Below are 20,386 nucleotides of genomic sequence, written 5' to 3'. Positions count from 1 at the left end.
GCCTCCTCCCTAGACAGGTATTTGTATCCCTATGGGAGGCCCACCTAGTAATTCGAGGTAAGGTTTAAGTATTGATGAGGCTAGGTGGAGAGAACATTGCACAAATCTCATCTTGGAGTGAGTTACCTCACTCCGTAGGTCATCAAATCTTCACGAGACCACTGTTCTGTTCGTACGTCTCACGTTGAATATGAAAGTGGCCCCTAACCCCCTACACTAATACTTAAACCTCACCTCGAGTTACTAGGTGGGCCTCCCATAGGGATACAAATACCTGCCTAGGGAGGAGGCTCTATGGTAAGGTGCTCGCTCTCTCTCTCTCTCTCTCATTCATCATACTGAACCACAATGTAGCCCAAATTGGGCTAATAGCACAACTTGTGGTAACAGCCTTTCACATAGCTGATAGTACAATTTGCAATACACATGCTTATTAGCATAAGGTACACCCCTTTTTGGTATCACATGCAATACCAATGCGATATTGGAAAATGAGGCCCAATATCCTCCAAATTCTCTACTTTATTCCTCAAAAACAAGTTATCCTCAAGTAAGACATTATCTACCATCTATTGCTTTTCAATTTTAGATTCCAAAACTGTAATACACTCTTTACAATCAGTAATTGCTTTGTCACATCTCAAAAGTGTTCTTCCTGTTTCCCTTCAGCTGCCAGCCAATGGGACAATTTGCTCAGAGAGAGCTCTGCCTAAACTCAAAATTGCCAGCCAGATTGATTTAGAGTGAACTCCACACCACAAACCTATCCATGGGGCCAGGAGAAGGAAAAATCCCAGGCTCTGTGGGGTAAGTCCAGCATTTCCCTTTTTGTTTGCCCATGTAAATAGTCAATGATCAGGAAATAAGAAGGAACATAGCTTTGAGCAGTTTCCCTTAAGCTGCCATCTTGATCTCCCCTAATATATCTTTATTTTAAATACATCTATTTTATGAGTATTCTAACTGTATTCTTATGTAGCACCTAAAATTTTGAGATTTTGAATATATTCTTTCTGATAATTTTTATTGATGAGAATATATTCTTTCTTGAAAGTTTTCTTGATTAGCTAACAGTGATATGAGGTATTATTATTATGTTGCATACTTAATTAACCACTTTTCCATAAAGCTTAAAGGAGTGGACACAAAAACAAAGGTTCAATAAATAAAAACAATAAAAATAAAAAAATATCTAAAATATAGAGCTCACTCATAAAATTAAGGTCCACAAATAAAAAAATCACATAAAAACAACAAAACCCAGCAAGCATAAATGTATCACTGATGTTCATATGAATAATGGTTATCTGGAGCTCTACTTTTGTGATAAATGTGATATGTGCATGTGTGTGAGTTTTGGGAGGGGAGAAAATATGAGAGGCTGGAGTCCTTAAGTACTCAGTTTGAGTGTACAGTTATAAATGCTACTTTTATGTAATTCCAAGTGCCATGGAAACAATTTTTCTCAGACATTGTGCAATAAGATCTGTTAAACAGATTTATATTATGATAAAATCCATTTTCTAAGCAGCAGTTAAACACATTTTATTATAACAATGATTTAGATACTACAACTAGGGTACAAAAATAACATAGACATTATACTGATATAATGTCAGTCTGAATGCATAAATTAGGTTAATAATTTAAATTGACTTGCTCTCCATAAAAAGTGACCTGCTGTTTGTTCATGCTGTCCTTTTTTTCTATCTGTGCTATATCACATTTTAAAACTATCTTTTTAGAACACTTTAAAGTTATTAGTTGTAATGCAGAATCTTCTTTCTCCTCACATAACAATGCTATTAATTATGTGGTGCTATTTCCTGATAAAAGTCACTCTGTAGAAAAGAGAATGTTGGGTGGAATATATTTAGTCTGTTGGCAAGATAATTAAAGTCATCTTTTTACATTTATAGCTCAGTTAAATCTTGGGAAATTCAAGATATGCTCTTACTATCACCCTGAGTGAGAAACACTGATATACACCAGTAGAGAGTCATCTCATTACTCATTAGTATCTCTTTGAGCCTGATATATATGTGGCATCTACCGCTGACACTGTTATTGGACACATGGTAACATTGTTAAATTGGTTTCTTTTAACAGTATACATTAACCTATTATTAGTGTCTATGAATTCTTCACATGTGGGTGGTTTGTAGCAGAGTTTCTATAATTTTATGAAAAAATAAAATTCAACAAACAAGTTCTAGTTAATATGGTACCTTTTCAGGGTATAATTTTCAAATGCATGTATCTGCATAATACAATGTTATGTGTATAATTAAGATTTTTGAAAATTACCCTGGGGGGGGGGGTTGTATGTGTAAAAGTATGCATACAAGTGATTTCACACGCATTTTTCTGCATATTTGAAAGAAGCATTCCCAGGTGCAGAGTTGGGGGTTAAGGAAACCATTTATGTGCATGCTTTCAATTTTCAAAAGCATGCCGTCAATGTTTGCATGTATGTCATGCACAGTTCCACGATTACATGCTTAATTTTCAAACCAGTTTGACACGTGTAAGTCTGCATTGAAAATTAGGGCTGTAGTCCAGGTGTATTTTGTACATATGAACGTGAGACCTACACAGGCTATTATAAAATTACTCTCCCTATGAGCTAACTTAATACATTCATGACTAGCTTTTGAGAGTTATGCTTCCTTGATCGTCAGTTATACTCCATCAATGCAGTGCATGGACCTGATGAAGGGACCATAACTCTCAAAAGCTAGTCACAAATGTATTAAATTAGTCCAATAAAAAGGTATCACGAATAACCTGGTTGTTGATTTTTATTTTTGCATATACAAGTGGCAGCCACTATTACTAAAATTAGAAATGAGATGACAGAAAAATGAATGGTTAAAACTTGTATTTGGGTTAAAGGGTTGAACGAAGGAATTCTGCTATGAAGGTTCTGTTTATAACCCTTTATCCATGTCATAGAAACAACCAAAAAAATTTGCTCTGTCCCTGAACAGTCCATTCTCAATATTGCACAGTCTATTTTTTGGAAAACTATTCTGAATGAACAGAAATATATTTAGGGGTAGATTTTATAATGTGCGCACGTGAGTCCATGTGCTGCGCTTATTATAAAATCGGGTGGCTGCATGCACATGCACACCGGATTTTACAATCCGTGTGCACATTGGAGTGGTCTGGGAGGGAACTTCCCTATTCCCCTACCTAAACTCCCTCCCTCTTCCCCTCTCCTCTCCTCTCCTCTCCTTCCCATCCCCTAAACCCTACCTATATACCCTTGATTTATTTTGTTTTCATACTTACTTCAGGGCCCAACCTGAAGTAAGTTATGTGCACCAGCTGATGCGCAAGTCTTCGGGACAGTGTTCAATGGTGCTGTCCTGGACCACCCTGCTGCCCAGAACACGCCCCCCCCCCCGGCCTGCCCCTTTCAGGAGACTCGGCATTTGTGCGCATACCAGGGTTTAAACGCATGGCTGGGCCCCTTTGAAAATTTGCTCAGCACGCACAAGGCCCGGCACACTTGTAAACCCTGGATTTAAAGCGTGCAGGCTTTCTAAAATCCGGGCGTTAATTTGCAATACATATTTGCTGCATAGAATTCTATAAAGACACCAGCCTTGATAAAGCAATATTCATTTATATAGTAGGTGATGTCATTTAAAATTTTCGACTGATAATATAACATATGGCAGTTGATTCAAGGTCTGTGCATTTTTCTGTCATATGCTTCATTCTGTATGAGATGACATAGGGAAAAGAATTGAAAATTTGGATGTGTAAGACTTTTTATAAGCCATCTCCTCAAGTCCTGCTACCCAGACTGAGAAAACCTTATAGAAAATGTAAATGAAACTATATTAATACAGAAATAGATAAAATATATTTACTCTGCAATGAACCTTTTGTTTGTAGAAAATATGTAGTTGCTTGACCTGATTGTATTGCGATCAAGATAACAGAGAAAACAAGTAGAAGGCAAAACATTTTATATACAGCCTTGCTTCTAGTCCCAATGCATTTTGTGTGCCAAAAGTGGCAATGTCCTATAGCCACTATGCCTCTGAAAGTACTCATCAACTTTCAAAACTGAAACACTATAATGTTCCCCCAACAACCTTGCTCCACACCACGTTTCATTGAGCTAGATTCAGCCATATAAAAGTTATAGTGTGTGTGGGGAGGAGAAGGCACTCACACAAAGAATAAATGAAACAAACTTAGACAACAATACAACTAATAGGCTTCTCTTCCTATTGAGCCGGGTTAAAAAAAACCAAGGAATGTGTATTTGTTTTAAATAAATGTGTAAAACACAATAAATAAGGACAATTTGTTTCATTAGGGGGCACTGATATGAATTGCGGGGCCCCCGAATAAAACAAATCTTTTTTGTTGCATTTGTTTAAAAAGATTGCATCGGGCTTAGGCCTAGGCCCAAGGCCAGAGCCTCACCTAGGGCATAGGCCAAGTCACAAAGCAAAGGCCATGGCATACACCCGAGCACGATGCCAGTGCTTTGGCCTAGGCCTAGGCCTGAAGCCGAGGCCTTGACTAGGAGATTGGCTGAGGCCCAAAGCAGGGGCCGCAGAAAAGGCACGAGTGCGACAATGGGGTTTCAGCCTAGACCTGAACTGACACCGGGGCTTTGGCCGAGACCTGAGCCCTTGCCACTTACCTTATCTGTCAGGTATACCAGGAAGCTGCCAGGCTGGGTCACTATGCCTCAGCCTTGGCCCGGACCCAGACCTAACACCGGGGCCTGGCCTGGAGGCCAAGTCTCAATGCCTAGGTCTTGGCCTAGGGTCAGGCCCAGGCCCAGATCCTAGGCCTCGGAGCAGTGAAGACAGCTTCCTCTTTTTTCTTTGTAAACAGAAGCCACTCTGGCGTATTCACCCCAGCAGACAGCACCATTTTGAGGTACAGCATTGTATGTTGGGCCTGGGTCTTGGAACACAGCCTCTAGGTCTTGGCAGTGGGCCCAGACAGGGTTCCAGCTTAGGCTGAAGTTGAAGGCTAGGCATCAGGACCCAGCATGCTGGCTGAGGTCCGATGTCGGGTTTGGGCCTGGGCTCCAGTGTAAGCTGAGGTCATGGTGACCTACTGTTTTCTTGGCCTATGCAAGGATGAGGCTTCATCCAGAGCCTAGGCCTTGCAGGTGGATCCCCACCAGACTGGGTAAGTAGGCGCCAGGGAGATCCTGGCCCTGGCATTTTTCCGGATGTGAGGGAAGGATGATGTGGAAGGTAGGCCTTGGGAGGCCCCATTTCATTTTTTTGGTTCATTTTGGGCCTTACCTAGTGTGCTTCCTGCAAAATTCTGGCAAATATTCAATGAGCCCGTTCACATGGCTTTCAAGGCATCTGAACTCCTACAGATTAGGCAAGACTCCCGATCTGTAAGAGAGTACGCAGTGCATTTCCACACTTGGCCTCTGAACTTCATTGGGGCAGTGTTAGCCTGACTGAAATTTTCTGACAAGGACTCCTGAAGAGCATTAAAGATGAGCTGGCTGTCTGGGACCTGCTGGACACCTTGGAAGCCTGATTAGACTAGCCATATTGCTAGATCTGAGATTCCAGCTACAGGCCAGAGAGTGAGGTTTGGCTCACCACATCCTTTGCCTCGCCCCAAATTTCCAGCTTCCTTTAACTTTTCTCTCTCCTCTGAAGCTGGGTCTTGCAGCAAAGGAAGCCATACAGGTGGATCACTTCAAACTATCAGCAGAAGAGAAGCAGAGTTGCTGTAACCTGAACCTGCATTTATACTGTTCAGCATCGAGGCATTTTGTTATTTATTTATTTATTTATGGTTTTTATATACCGGAGCTCCTGTATACAATACATATCGCTCCGGTTCACAGAGAACAGTAATAATTACTGCCGGGTGGCAGTTTACATGGAACAGTTTACGAGGAACAGTTAACAGTTAACATGGCCATTTGCATGGAACAAATTTTGCATGGAACAAATTTTGTAAGTCACTACCTGAATAAACCAGGAAATTCAAGGACCTAGACCTGGTCGGAGAGGACACCCTAGATCATCCTTGCATATCTCCACACCTGTTAGTAACAATACATCTAATCCTTGTGGACATTCTTGCTGATGCTCTTGCTTTTCTGGATACTGGTGCTGGGGACAGCTTTATCCACGAGGCTCTGGTCCAACACTACTGCATACTAGCAATTTCATTGGACACCCCACTCTCTATCTCCTCTATTTAAGGGGAACATTTACCCAGACATTTCACAAGAGCCATAGTACCACTGACCATGAAAACTGGGATCCTGCATGGAGAGCAGATCAGTTACTTCGTGGTTCCCAAGACAATTAACACAGTGATTTTTGGGTCTGCGTGGTTCATGCTACATCAGCCCCACATCAATTGGACTACATTACAAATTATCTGATGGGGTTCTAGCTGTCATGAGCAATAGCTTACCAAAGCATCCCCTGTGGTTTGAACAGTTACCTAAGGGTTTCCGGGCCAGCCAGCACTATAAACCGAATTTGCAGATGTTTTTAGCAAACAGGAGACGGAGTTCCTGCCACCTCATTATTCCTACAGTAATGCCATAGACTTGGTCCCCTGGCAAGTTTCCACCTAGAGCAGAGTATATCCACTTTCTCCTCACAAAACAGAGGCTATGACCAAATATATTATAGAGAATTTAGACTGAGGCTTCATTTGCCCCTCTTCCTTACTTGCAGGGGCTGAATTCATTTTCATAGGAAAGAAGGATGGGTCATTACATCCATGCATTGATTATCATCTCTTAACTCTATTACCAAGAAGAATTGTGAACATCTTCCTTTCATCTCTGAGTTCTTTAACTGCCTTCAGGGTTTGCAAATATTTATCAAGCTGGACCTTCGAGTGACCTTTAAGTGGCATACAACCTGATCTGAATCCAAAAGGGCAACAAACGGAAGACTACATTTAACACATGTGATATACACTATGAATATCTAGTGATGCCCTTTGGGTTGTGCAATGCCCTCACAACCTTCCAATTTATGGTAAACGAGATCTTCCAGTACCTTCTCAACTCCTATGTGGACGTTTACCTGGATGATATTCTAATCTTCTCAAAGTTATTGTTGGAGCACTATCATCATGTGAAATGGGTCCTCCAGAGACTCCATGAGCATCATCTCTATGCCAAGTTAGAGAAGTGTACCTTCGACCAGGAAGAACTTCCCTTCTTGGGATATATTATCTGACGTCAAGGTCTCCGTATAGACCCAGATAAATTAAAAGCCATACTGGAGTGGCCCCAGCCAGTGGGTCTTAAAGTGCTGCAGTGATTCCTGGGGTTCACAAATTACTGTAGGCAATTTATCTGTGGTTACACCTCCTTAGTGGCCCCACTCACAACCTTAACTAAAAAGGGCTTGGACACCAAGAACTGGATCATGATTGGTGTCCAGGCTTTCAAGCATCTCAAAAAAGAGTTCACCCTTGATCTGTGCCTATGCCATACAAATTCATCCAAGACATTCATTTTGGAGGTAGATGCATCTATCCTTAGGGTAGGCACTGTCCACCTACAGCATAACTATAATGGTACATTCATGATCTGCTCCTACTTCTCAAATAAGTTCTCTCCGGCAGAACATCTAGCACAAGCACAGAGACAGAACCCGCAGCAAACCCGCTGGTTATTGTTTTTTAATCAGTTTGACTTCAAGTTGCGGTACCATCCCACTGAGAAGAACCGATGAGCCAGTGCTTTCTTATGTTCCTTTGATTCTGAGGGCTTTTTGGAATCCCTATGGCATATCATTGACCCTGCAAAGGTTGTGGTTGCTGCTACATTTACAGTTCCTCCTGTGAAGACCGTGGATCCCCAATGCCTACAACAGAATGTTCTTCAGTGAGCCATCACTCCCACTTGGCAGAATACCCAGGTAGCACCTGAACTTTGGAAATAGTCGTTCGACACTTCTGGTGGTCTCAGATGAAGACCAATGTGAAACATTATGTAGAATCTTGCCCCACATGTGCCATGAATTAAAGTATGTGAGGATGAGCTTTGGGGGATTTTTACAGCTGCTGCCAGCCCCCAAGGAACCCTGTACCCCTTTAGCCACTGATTCATCACTGACCTTCCCCTCTCTGGCAGTAACACTACCATATGGGTGGTAGTGAATAGATTTTCTAAGATGGCCCTTTTCACACCCCTCCTGGGTCTCCCATCTGTGCCTGAACTGGCTAAACTCTTTGTCCAAAACATCTTCCATCTGCATGGGCTCCCTCTTCACATCCTCTCTGACCAAACGGTTCAGTTCACAGCCCGCTATTGGAAAGACTTATGCAGGAAGTTTGGAATAACATTGGATTACACTTCAACTTACCACCCCAACAGCATTGGACAAACTGAGTAGGTAAATCAAAGTCTTGCAACTTTCCTACAAGCCTACATGAACCAACAGCAGGATAACTGGCCTTCCTCTTTCCATAGGCCAAATTCTCACATAATAACCACATGAACAGTCCCACTGGGTCATAACCCTTCTATATCATGTTTGGACATCATACCCATACAGCCATTACTGTCCAGTCTCTGACTCTTGCCCAGCAGCTAACCTGATGAGATAGGAATTCCAGGAACTGTGGCAAAAGACACACCATCATCTAGAGCAAGTGGCTGAGCATTTTAAAAAACACACTGACAAGAAATGCTGCCCTGCACCTCAGCCTCATTCAGGAAGCTTAGGTTGGCTCAACACTAAAAATCAAAAACTGAAGATGTGATCTTTGAAGTTTACACTATGATTCATGGGTCCATTCCCCATTGAACGACAACTGGGCTCTCTGTTTTACAAGCTCAAACTGCCAAATTCTTGATGTTTTCCATGCTTCACGTATGAAGCTTTCCATTCTTTCTTGGTCAGGCAGACCACCCCTAGAGACCACTGAAGTTCCTATAGAGGAATATGCTCAATTCAAGGTCTAGGAGATTTAGATTCTCAAAGATTCCAAAATCAGCTGCAATATCTCATCTCCTGGAAGAACTATGGACTAATGAAGAGATTTAAGTTATTTGTTAATTTCTGCTTTAAGAAATTACTACCTCATGTTAACAAGTAACTGGAATAACAAGGCCTGAAGAGAAAATATTCTGCCCAGAAACAGAACAACTGAGACTGAGAATGGCATGGGAGTGTTGAGTGAATTCCTGATAGGAAAGGTGCCAAGAAAGTTAAAAAGAAACAAAACAAAGTACTGAGTAAGCAGACTGTGAGAGGTACATGAAGGAAAATTACCAGGAAATGTAAGGTATGAGAGAAGGGAGGGGTAAGCATAGGAGCCATGTTTAACAGTAGGGTATAAAAATTTAAGGCAAATTTTAAACGTTGAGTAAATTGGCGTTGCTCTCGAAACAGTATATTCTGTAAGATGGGCTCCATTTACTTCATAAGGAAACACAATCTGATTCCTTATCTTTTCCACTATCTTAATTTTGTATGCATGTATGAAATAAACAGATCCTGCCAGCTTTTATAAGATCTTTAAGCTATTTAATAAATGTTATGTTTTGAAACTGAAAGTCTGTCTCATCACTGCCTACCACTGGGAGGGAAGCCAGGCGGGGTAAGTTTCAAGGTTTTTAACATTTTTATGATCCCATTCAACATTTTGGTGGAGAAATGCGGTCACTGTATCCTTTCAGCACTGTCACCGTATCCTTTCGGCAATGTATTCTTTCAGCATTGTATCGTTTCTTGCTGTTCCTAATCTGTTCTGTACTTTACTTAGCTTTTCTTTTTTTAATTTTCTTTTTATTAAATTTTACAAATCTTAAAGATACACTGCACAGATGTTAAGAAATACTCCCACTCGAAAATGACCTCAAACATCTCATACTAACATTCTGTGTATTATCTTAGTATACAATCATAAGAAAATTGAGAGAGTTGGAGGAAAAAATAAAAGACTAAAGAAGCAGATAACATTATACATTTTCATACTCTACTATTGTGTCTGGCTCCCACCATAAATACTACTCTACCAGAGCAATGAAGATTCTAGGATTGGGAATCAAGATATGACTGCAGCTGTTCTGGTTGATTAAAGAAATACTTCACTTCCTGATAGGTAACAATACAACCGCACGGGAATCTTAATAAGAATTTAGCCCCTCTTTGTAGTACCTCTCCTCTCATAAGTATGAATTTCTTTCTCCTAATTTGTGTGTCCCAGGCAATGTCTGGATATATCCTGACATTCTGGCCATAGAATTTCATATTTTGATATCTAAAAAATAGTCTTAATACTGAATCTCTTTCTGATACAAAAGAGAATTGCACTATAAGAATGGCTCATGTTGCGATATTTGTTTCAAAAGATTTTTCCAATAGTTCTGAGAGATTCAAATTATCTATTTGATTACCCTGTCTTTGATTTTGAAAATTTTCTGATCCCTGATGTTGGGCACTATAATAAATTCTAGAGATTGCAGGTACTTCTGTTGTGTAGTAGTCGGAATGGCCTCTAAAGGCCTTGCATTCTGTTACACTCTGATGGTTTAGTGTGCCCTTGGGCCTCAGCCCGGGCCCAGACCTTCAGGGCCGAGCCGAGGGTTGACAGTGGGCTCCGCATGGCTAATGGGCTGACCCTCTGCCAGGCCTGCAAGCTCCCAAGGCCAACACCCAAGGAAGCTGAATGGTCCTCCGACCATTCCGAGCCCTTTCAGACCTGCTGCGGAACAGCATGGAGCAGCAGGCCTGGCCTGAGGTTGAGGGCAGACGGAGGCCTTGACACTTAGACAGGACTATGGTCGATGCGGCGGCATCGCTGACAAAACACTTAGTTGATGCGACGGCATCACTGATGAAGACACTTGACTGATGCGACAGCATCACTGACAAAGACACTTGGTACTTGACAACAGCTGGGCGGAAGGACATTTGCACTGTCTCTCAGGGCACCCTACTCAGGCCACCCGCGGGACTGAGTCGCGGACCACCCTGTCCCACTGCGCACCCTACACAGCCCTTGGAGGCTGGTCACGGACCACGAGGAGAACGGGACAGCGCAGGGAAGACCCAGGCATGGAGGAACGCCAATGATGACGCCGGTGTCACCCGAAGCTCCCTCTATGGCTGGTGGGAACAGAGGCTCCGGAGCACAGGGACCAATCTCATCTGCAGACTGCACCAATCTCGGGCAGCGACACGGTGAGTGCCTGCTCGCGGGAAAGCCAGCGGGCAGCGCAGTTCATAACAACTGCATTGTCTGTATACTTCAATATATTTGTCAAATAACTTTTAAATAAATCTAGAGGGGAATCAAATGAGTTTTAGGAAAATTCAATATCCTAAGGTTATTTTTTCTAATTTGATTTTCTAACATTTCTAATTTTTCTAAGTGAATTTTGTCTGACCTAATTAGATTAACCTGCACCTTCTCAATTTCATCAAATTTACTCTCCAAGGAATTTACTGAACTATCTAGTTTTTCTCCCTTGGTCTGTAAAACCACATTTTTATTTAAAGCATCCTGAATATTAATTGCAAGATTATTTATAGATTTTTGCATTGAAACTAGCATAGTCCCAATTTCTTCTAGAGTAAAGTTCTTTGGTGTAATTAAAGGTACCTCAGTCAAAGTTCTTACTTGGAATTCTCCACTTCCTTTCTCCATTGGAGCTTACCCGGATTCATCATGTTGCAAAGAAGCACCATTTTGTTCCCTGGAGCCCTGACTACCAGAGCTCTCCGAGGAGCAGATCATCCCCTCTACTTCTCTCTGGTCACTTAATGGTGTGAAATCCATTCTCAATTTGGGGTCTTCAAAAAGAAGATCCCCCTCTCTCTTTCCGGATGGTGGCTCTGGTGTTGCTGGTGCACCAGGGGTTAAAGATGTTTCATGAGTCTGGAGAATCGTCCCCTGCTCCCGGTGTAATCCTCCTGCGACTTCACTTCCTGGTGTTGTTGTAGGGGTCTTTGCAAAGCAGTCCTCAATTCTTGGCTGGTAGGCAATTACATTTGGTGTAGAGAAAAGTTCTCTCAATTTTGCCTTCCTCTTTGTGTGTGGCATCCCAAAGAGGAAGGAATTACCAGCCAACTATTCAAGAATAATTATCAAGGTAAATACCTTAATACTGACTCCTTGCACTCTTGACAACAATAGTTTTGTTTGAAGACTGTAGTTTCTCAGCCCCTGTCTTTTGTTTATTTCGGGAAAGAATCTATATGATGGGATGAGGTGAAACATGCAGTTAGTTTCTGGGTGCCTTTCTCTTTGAGTGGGGTGGATGTTTGAAATTGTTTATACAGAAGAGTGGGTATTTTCAAAAACTGTTTGGGGAACATCAGAGCTCCTCTACTGGGGATATTGACAATTTGATTGCTGAAGGAGAAGTTACTAATGTTACAGTTTAGAACTTGAAAGGACACAGGCAGTTAAAGGGTTAGCTGCAGAGAGTGAGAAAGGGGGGCTAGTGGAGGAATGCAGTTTCTCAGAAGAAGGCATAAACAGAGGAGAAAACTCCATTTTCATGAATTGATCTTTTAGTTTAAAAACAGAAATTTGTGTGTTTAATTTAAAAACATATTGGCAAAGAATTAAAAGATATTGAGAATAAAAATAGCCTTGATTTAGCAAGAATGATTAATTTCGTTTACAGTGAATAAAAAAAATTATTACTGAAAGTTTTTTGAAGGTGCGCGTAAGTGAATCTGATAGAGTAGGTTATGGCCTGGTGATGTTATTCAATGTTGCAGCAAGTTAGTTAAAGAGTATGTTATATCCTAATGATGCCAGATCACATCCCTGTTTTTCAAAGTGTCTGTAATAAGAGTTAATCACACAAATATAAATCTTGGCCAGTATTAAATGTCTACTGAGAGAATTAAGGCTGTTTTTGAAAGTACAGCTTCCCTGAACATTGAAAAAAGTTATGAGCATTCCTTGGCATGGTATTATTGGTGGGGGATGGTCTCAGCAGTCAGGGTTTTGGCTATTATAAAGTTTCCAAAGATTTGGGTATTTATTTATTTATTTATTTAAATTCTTTTAATATACCGATGCTCAAGACCAGGTCTTATCGTACCGGTTTACAATAAACTAGGGGGTAAACCATTTAAACCAGTAAAAAACATTGAGAGCGAAAGTTACATTACAACAGGGAAAGTACAACAAGGCTTTTGAAGAGAAGTAAAAAGGAAAGATTAACAATTTCTAATTGGAGAGCAGCGCATGTAAGCAGAAGCAGTTGCGAACATGGTAAAAATATATACAATGAATACTATATTTGCAGTGAAGTCAATAGGGCGAGTTACTAGGGATGTGAATCGTTTTAGGACGATTAAAATTATCGTCCGATAATTTTAATATCGTCTTAAACCGTTATGGAACACAATACAATAGAGATTCTAACGATTTATCGTTATAAATCGTTAGAATCGTGAGCCGGCACACTAAAACCCCCTAAAACCCACCCCCGACCCTTTAAATTAAATCCCCCACCCTCCCGAACCCCCCCCCCAATGACTTAAATAACCTGCGGGTCCAGCGGCGGTCCGGAACGGCAGCGGTCCAGAACGGGCTCCTGCTACTGAATCTTGTTGTCTTCAGCCGGCGCCATTTTCCAAAATGGCGCCGAAAAATGGCGGCGGCCATAGACGAACACGATTGGACGGCAGGAGGTCCTTCCGGACCCCCGCTGGACTTTTGGCAAGTCTTGTGGGGGTCAGGAGGCCCCCCCCCAAGCTGGCCAAAAGTTCCTGGAGGTCCAGCGGGGGTCAGGGAGCGATTTCCCGCCGCGAATCGTTTTCGTACGGAAAATGGCGCCGGCAGGAGATCGACTGCAGGAGGTCGTTCAGCGAGGGTTTCTGGCGCCTCGCTGAACGACCTCCTGCAGTCGATCTCCTGCCGGCGCCATTTTCCGTACGAAAACGATTCGCGGCGGGAAATCGCTCCCATACCCCCGCTGGACCTCCAGGAACTTTTGGCCAGCTTGGGGGGGGCCTCCTGACCCCCACAAGACTTGCCAAAAGTCCAGCGGGGGTCCGGAAGGACCTCCTGCCGTCCAATCGTGTTCGTCTATGGCCGCCGCCATTTTTCGGCGCCATTTTGGAAAATGGCGCCGGCTGAAGACAACAAGATTCAGTAGCAGGAGCCCGTTCCGGACCGCTGCCGTTCCGGACCGCCGCTGGACCCGCAGGTTATTTAAGTCATTTGGGGGGGGGGGTTCGGGAGGGTGGGGGATTTAATTTAAAGGGTCGGGGGTGGGTTTTAGGGGGTTTTAATGTGCCGGTTTTGCGATTTTACGTTTTTTCGATTTTTCACGATTTTTCACGATTTTTCACGATATTTTACCCCCCCAAACGGCAACAATACGATTCCCTCCCCCTCCCAGCCGAAATCGATCGTTAAGATGATCGAGGACACGATTCACATCCCTACGAGTTACTGTTTAAATAAGTTGACAAGGCAAGTTATAAGAGTGCGTAAATTAACCGGAAAACAGTTTTTCCGTGAGGTGAAAAAACAGATGCTACTGATGGGTGTTGGACTGTGTGGGTTACAAGATAGGTTTCTTCAAGGAAATGCTTGGGCAAATAGCCAGGTTTTTAATTTTTTTCTAAATGTGAAGTGACAGCTTTCCTGGCGGAGGTCTGGCGGGAGATTGTTCCAGTGATGTGGGCCAGCAGTTGATAGCGCTCGTTTTTCAATTGTGTTGTGTATAACTGATTTGTTAGGAGGAGTCTGTAGCGAGGCTCTGTATGCTGATCTGGTTGGTCTTGCTGAGGAGTGAAGTTTGAGGGCTATGCTGAGTTGGAGAGATGATTGCTGAAATATCGTTTTTTGTATGATGGTCAGTGTCTTGAAGAGAATTCTGTAGTGGATGGTTAGCCAGTGAAGTATTTTGAGAATTGGTGTGATGTGGTCCATACGGCGAGTGTTTGTGAGGATCCTGGCTGCAGAGTTCTGCAGCATCTGAAGAGGTTTGGTAGATGAGGCTGGAAGACCAAGCAGAAGCGCATTGCAGTAATCAATCTTCGAGAATAATATGGCCTGAAGGACTGAGCGGTAGTCATGGAAATGTAATAGGGGTCTCAACTGTTTTAGGACCTGTAGTTTATAAAAGCCTTCCTTGGTGGTGTTGTTGATGAATTTCTTCAGGTTCATTCTGGAGTCTAGGATGGCTCCGAGGTCTCTTACTTGATTTACTAGAGGTGTAATTGTGGTGTTGGCTAGTAGGTTATTATCATTGGGGGAGATGACCAGCAGTTCAGTCTTGGACGTGTTGAGGACAAGATTGAGGCTTGTGAGAAGGAGGTTGATAGCGTGCAGACAGCTTTTCCAGTAGTTTAGAGTGTCTGTGATGGGATCCTTGATGGGGATTAGGATCTGCACGTCGTCCGCATAAATGAAGTAGGTGAGGTTGAGGTTATTGAGTAGTTGGCATAGGGGGAGAAGATAGATGTTAAATAAGGTCGGTGAGAGCGAGGAACCCTGGGGGACTCCTTGTTTGGAAGCTACAGGAGGTGATTCTTTGTTACTTATTTTTACTTTGTAATATCTATTGCTTAGAAAGGATTTTAGCCAGAGGAGTGCCGAGCCTGAGATACCTATTTCTATCAGACGGTTGATGAGGATTGGGTGGTTAACTGTGTCAAATGCTGCTGAGATGTCTAGCAGTGCTAACAGGTAGGATTGACCTTTGTCGAGGCCCATCAGGATGTTGTCCGTTAAGGAGAGTAGGAGGGATTCAGTGTTTCTGCATTTCCTGAATCCGAATCTCCAGTCACAATGAATTTAAGAAGGCAGTAAAAACTTATTTATTTAAGATTGCATATGGTCATCTTGAAAATTGAACACCCCACCTTTATAAGCCATGTACTTTGCAGTTTTTGACTGTTTGATTATACACTTATTAGGAACCTGGATTGTACAAGTTGAAGTTTTAGGCTCTCTTATTTCCTTTCTTTCTTTATCTGTTTTTTGTAAAAAATTAGTTTATTTATTTTTGAGCAGGGATTATGATGGTTTATTGTATTTTTTTTTCTGTACTTTTCTTTAACTTTTTGCTGATTTATTTTTAATTTTTTATTATATTTAATTTAATTTATCTTTTGGTTAACTTGATCTATATAATTGATTCTTGTAAACCGTCTTGATCAAACTAGTTTGAAAAGACGGTATAGAAATATTTTTAAATAAATAAATAAATAAATAAATAAATAAATGTCGTAGGAGTCGAGGAATTCTGTGAGTCGGGTATTGACCAATTTTTCCATTAGCTTGACTATGAAAGGTAGGTTGGCAATGGGGCGGAAATTTGTGGGGTTGGATGGGTCCAAGTTAGGTTTTTTTAGCAATGGTTTCAGAGAGGCTGTTTTTAAAGCATCCAGGACAATTTCGTGGGTAAGAGAACAATTAATAATGTCAGCCAGAGGTTTGGCGATGATGTTTGGGATAGTGAGAAGGTATTTTGTTGGAATTTAATCTATTGGGTGCGATGAGGGCTTCATTTTCTTTATGATGGATTCGATTTCCAAGGATGAAGTGGGCTCGAAGAATTCTAGAGACTGTTTGTGAATCGATGGTGCGTGGTTTTGAGTAGGTGGAGGCTGGGGGTTTGAAGAGGGGTTGGAAGATGTCAGCGGAGTTAGTAAGTTTTTGATTTTGTTGTCGAAGAAGACTGCTAGCTCAGAGGATTTGTTTTGAGCGTCTTCTTCTGGGATGATTGGGGGAATCGGGGTAGTGAGTGCTGCAACATATGAGAAAAGTGTTTTAGGGTCGTACAAGAAGCCGTGTATCTTTTTGGCATAGAAATCCCTTTTTGTACGAAGAATGGAGGCTCTATAGTAGCTCATTGCGGTTTTGTAGATAGCCAGTGTGGAGGTGGAGGGCTCCTTCCGCCAGAGTTGTTCTTTATGTTGTAGTTCTTGTTTGAGTTTTCTTAGTTCTGAAGAAAACCAGGGTTTTTTATTAGTACGGCCAGGATTGATATCTTTGGAAGTCAAGGGGCATATTTTGTCAGCAGCTGAACGGGTGATCGCTAGCCAGGAGTTCATGTCAGTGTCTGCATTTGTGAGGTCTAGGTTAGTTAATTCCTTGGTGAGAGCATTGCTGAGGGTTTCAATGGAGCATAGTTTTCTAAAAAGGATTGCAGATTTGGGGATCTTGGAGGTCGGTTTTTTCTTTATGGATAGTTCAGTTTCTATCATCGAGTGATCAGACCAGGGGATAGAGGTACAAGAAGGAGGAGAGGTGGGTGAGATCAGATCGTTTGTGAATATCAAGTCAAGCGTGTGTCCTGCTTTGTGCGTGGGTTTGTTGATAATTGTTTGAATCCCATGGCCTGGAGGGAAGAGAGGAGTGCTTCGCAGTTGGCGGAGGGAGACGGGGAATCAACATGAATGTTGAAGTCTCCTAGGAGGATAGCCGGTGAGTTGGTGTTAATATGTTTAGCTACAAGTTCTATGAGGGGCGATGGGTCAGAGTCTAGGAGCCCAGGCAGGGCGTAGATGAGACAGATTTGGAGCTGGGTGGATTTAAATAGTCCGATTTCCAGTTTGGTCGAAGTTTTAATTGTGTTTTGGGCTAGTCTTAGATCTTTTTTTGCGGCTAGCAGTAATCCTCCTCCTCTTTCTTTAATTCTGGGGATAGAGAAAAAGTCAAATAGATGTGTTGGTAATTGGTTTATTAGGGGTGTGTCCATGTTTTTTAACCAGGTTTCAGTAATAGCGCACAGGTCCGGTTGGTTGTCCAGGAGGTAGTCATTGAGTAAGTGAGATTTTTTTGCCAGGGATTGGGAATTGAGGAGGGTTAGTGTGATTAGAGATAGGCCCAGGAATTGTGTTAGAGGGGATATCATGATGGGGATCAAAGATCTCTTAGCACGTTGTAGATTGAATAAGGGAGATTTAACTCTGTTGAGGGATGAGTGTGGGATAATAGGGATAGGGAAGGTTTGTAGCATGTTAATTAATGTGAGCGTTGGAATGGTCGTAAGAGCCTGCAAGGAGAGGAGTGGTTGCTTTTCAGGAATAGGTGGTGGGAGGTAGTAGTATGTGTAATAGGTGAGGGGAAGGACTGCCAAAGAAATGAATTGGGCAGGCTTTGGCTTCCGTCAACCTACTTTTTTAGGAAGCCTGGAGGTGTCTCTCAATGCTGCGTGAGCCGGTGCAGAAGGTGGATAGCAGTTTCTCTTTTTTCCTTCACTCAGTGGCTGCACGAAGGGGCGCACAAAGGGGCCGGCCCCTTTGACGCGCTCCTTTGGTGCGCGACTCTGGCGCGCGGCGCTGGGGGAGCTGCTGATTTAAAGCTCCCTCTCCGAGCTTTTTGATTGGCTGGATCGGTTGCCGGGTTGCTGGGGGAGAGCCGGAGGGCTGATCGGAGGGGCGGCGCGGTGGTGCGTGTAGCGGCAGCGGACTTGCCTCGTGGTCAGCGTCTGGGCTCGCCGTGGGTAAGGGATATAAAGGCCTTACCCCGGCGGGTCTGGGCGCCGATCGCGCAGGCCTCCCTTCCTTCTTCCGCGTGGCGATGCAGGTAAGAGAAGCGGCGCCGGGGGAGCTGCTGATTTAAAGCTCCCTCTCCGAGCTTTTTGATTGGCTGGATCAGTTGCCGGGTTGCCGGGGGAGGGCCGGAGGGCCGATCGGAGGGACGGTGCGGTGGTGCGTGCAGCGGCAGCGGACTTGCCTCATGGTCAGCGTCTGGGCTCGCCGTGGGTAAGGGATATAAAGGCCTTACTCCGGCGGGTCTGGGCGCCGATCGCGCAGGCCTCCCTTCCTTCTTCTGCATGGCGATGCAGGTAAGAGAATAATACCAGTTTTATCAGTGATAATACCAGTAATAATCAGTAATAATACCAGTTATTATCAGTAATACCAGTTATTTATCAGTAATAATACCAGTTTTATCAGTTTATAATACCAGTGTGTCGGTTATCACACCGACACACTTAAAGCACCCCCCAGGTGTTATGAGGTGTGCTGGGAGAGCAGTTCCCCTTAGAGGGAGTGTGCCCTTGGGCCCCTGGCACAATCCCAGATGGATCAGGTCCTCACCAAGGGTAGGTGTAGCGTGTGTCAGTGTGGGTGGCGAGAGATGGCCTGACCCCCAGCCGGACCTGCATGCCTCTGGAACCAACTATGGAATGTTGGTAATGAACAGTCCTCCGACCGTTCCCGGCCCTTTCGGACCTGCCGCTGGGATGGCAAAAGGCAGCAGGCTGGACTCAGGGCGTGGGCAGATAGAGGTTCAGGAACAGAAGACGAAGACTCGGGAACCATAGACTGTAGACGTAGACTCAGGAACTTGGAAGGTTCAGACATTAGCACGGTCCCTCAGGGCACCCTACACAGCCAGTAGCACTGGTCTGGTCACAGACCACCCTGTCCTACATCCGCGGGAGCGGAACCAGGGCAGGACGAGAACAAACGAAGGTTCAGGAACTGAAGATAAAGACTCGGGAACTGTACACTTGGAAGGTTCAGACATTGGCACGGTCCCTCAGGGCACCCTACACAGCCAGTACCACTGGTCTGATCACGGACCACCCTGTCCTACAACCGCGGGAGTGGGACCAGTGGAGGAAGGTAATGAGGTACTAAAGACAAGGAATCAGGAACAAAATGCTGCACACCGGCAGTCCAAAGCAAGGTGCTGAACACTGGCAATCAAAGCGAGGTACTACACACTGGCAGTCAGAGGCGAGGTACTGCACACCGGCAGTCAGGAGCGAGGACTGGGACAGGAACAACAGGAACCAATATCAAGGAACATCAGGAAATATCAGGAACGTGCAAGATATTGGACACCCAGCTGGAACAAAGAACGAAGGCCTGATGGAGCGCTGGAAGAGGAGACATCCAGAGACGAGTAACTCCAATACAAGGCAATGCATGAGTGCTGGAGAAGAGCTTTTATACCCCAGGAGCAGGCAACTGCCTGGGGGGAGTCCAGATGGGCCACACCTCTCTGGCCTTACAAGAGTGGAGAGGAGCCGCGGGCTCGCCCCATAGGAGAAGGGCATGGCCCCCACAAGAGCATCCAGGCTACAGTGGAGTAGGCCTCAGGTAGGTCCTGCTGACACCGAAGGCCTCCCAGGCTGTGGAGCAAGATCTGAAGGATTACTCAGGCGAGGCCCCGGCTTTGGAGTAGCGTCCAGAGAAGGTGAGAGGCCTCCCGTGACACAGCTATGGGAGGAATCGTAACACCAGGCCCTTTTTTGCAAATCCAAATTGTATATGAATTGCCTTTATGTCAAAATTACATGTATGCACTAACAATGATTTGCTGTTTCACAGAGTGGAGGAGGCCTTCCCCTTAGAGATTCTGCTGAAAGAATTTATTCTCCAAGGTTAAAAACTAAAACTGGTATTATTCTACACCATGACTTGCGGCAGTGCCTCCTAGAGGCATAACA

General features: G+C 43.7%; 1 long non-coding RNA gene across 1 annotated transcript in view; it reads left to right on the top strand.

The window, feature by feature from the left end:
- The window catches only part of LOC115089331, a 93,102-nt gene that overhangs the window by 8,076 nt on the left and 64,640 nt on the right, over positions 1-20,386 (top strand). The window contains exon 2 of the long non-coding RNA XR_003856079.1: positions 670-807. This is a non-coding gene — a long non-coding RNA (uncharacterized LOC115089331). The remainder of the gene's footprint in view (positions 1-669; positions 808-20,386) is intronic.

Source organism: Rhinatrema bivittatum, chromosome 4 (genome assembly GCF_901001135.1).
Source record: "Rhinatrema bivittatum chromosome 4, aRhiBiv1.1, whole genome shotgun sequence".
NCBI lineage: Eukaryota > Metazoa > Chordata > Amphibia > Gymnophiona > Rhinatrematidae > Rhinatrema > Rhinatrema bivittatum.
This window is presented reverse-complemented; position numbering and strand designations above follow the sequence as displayed.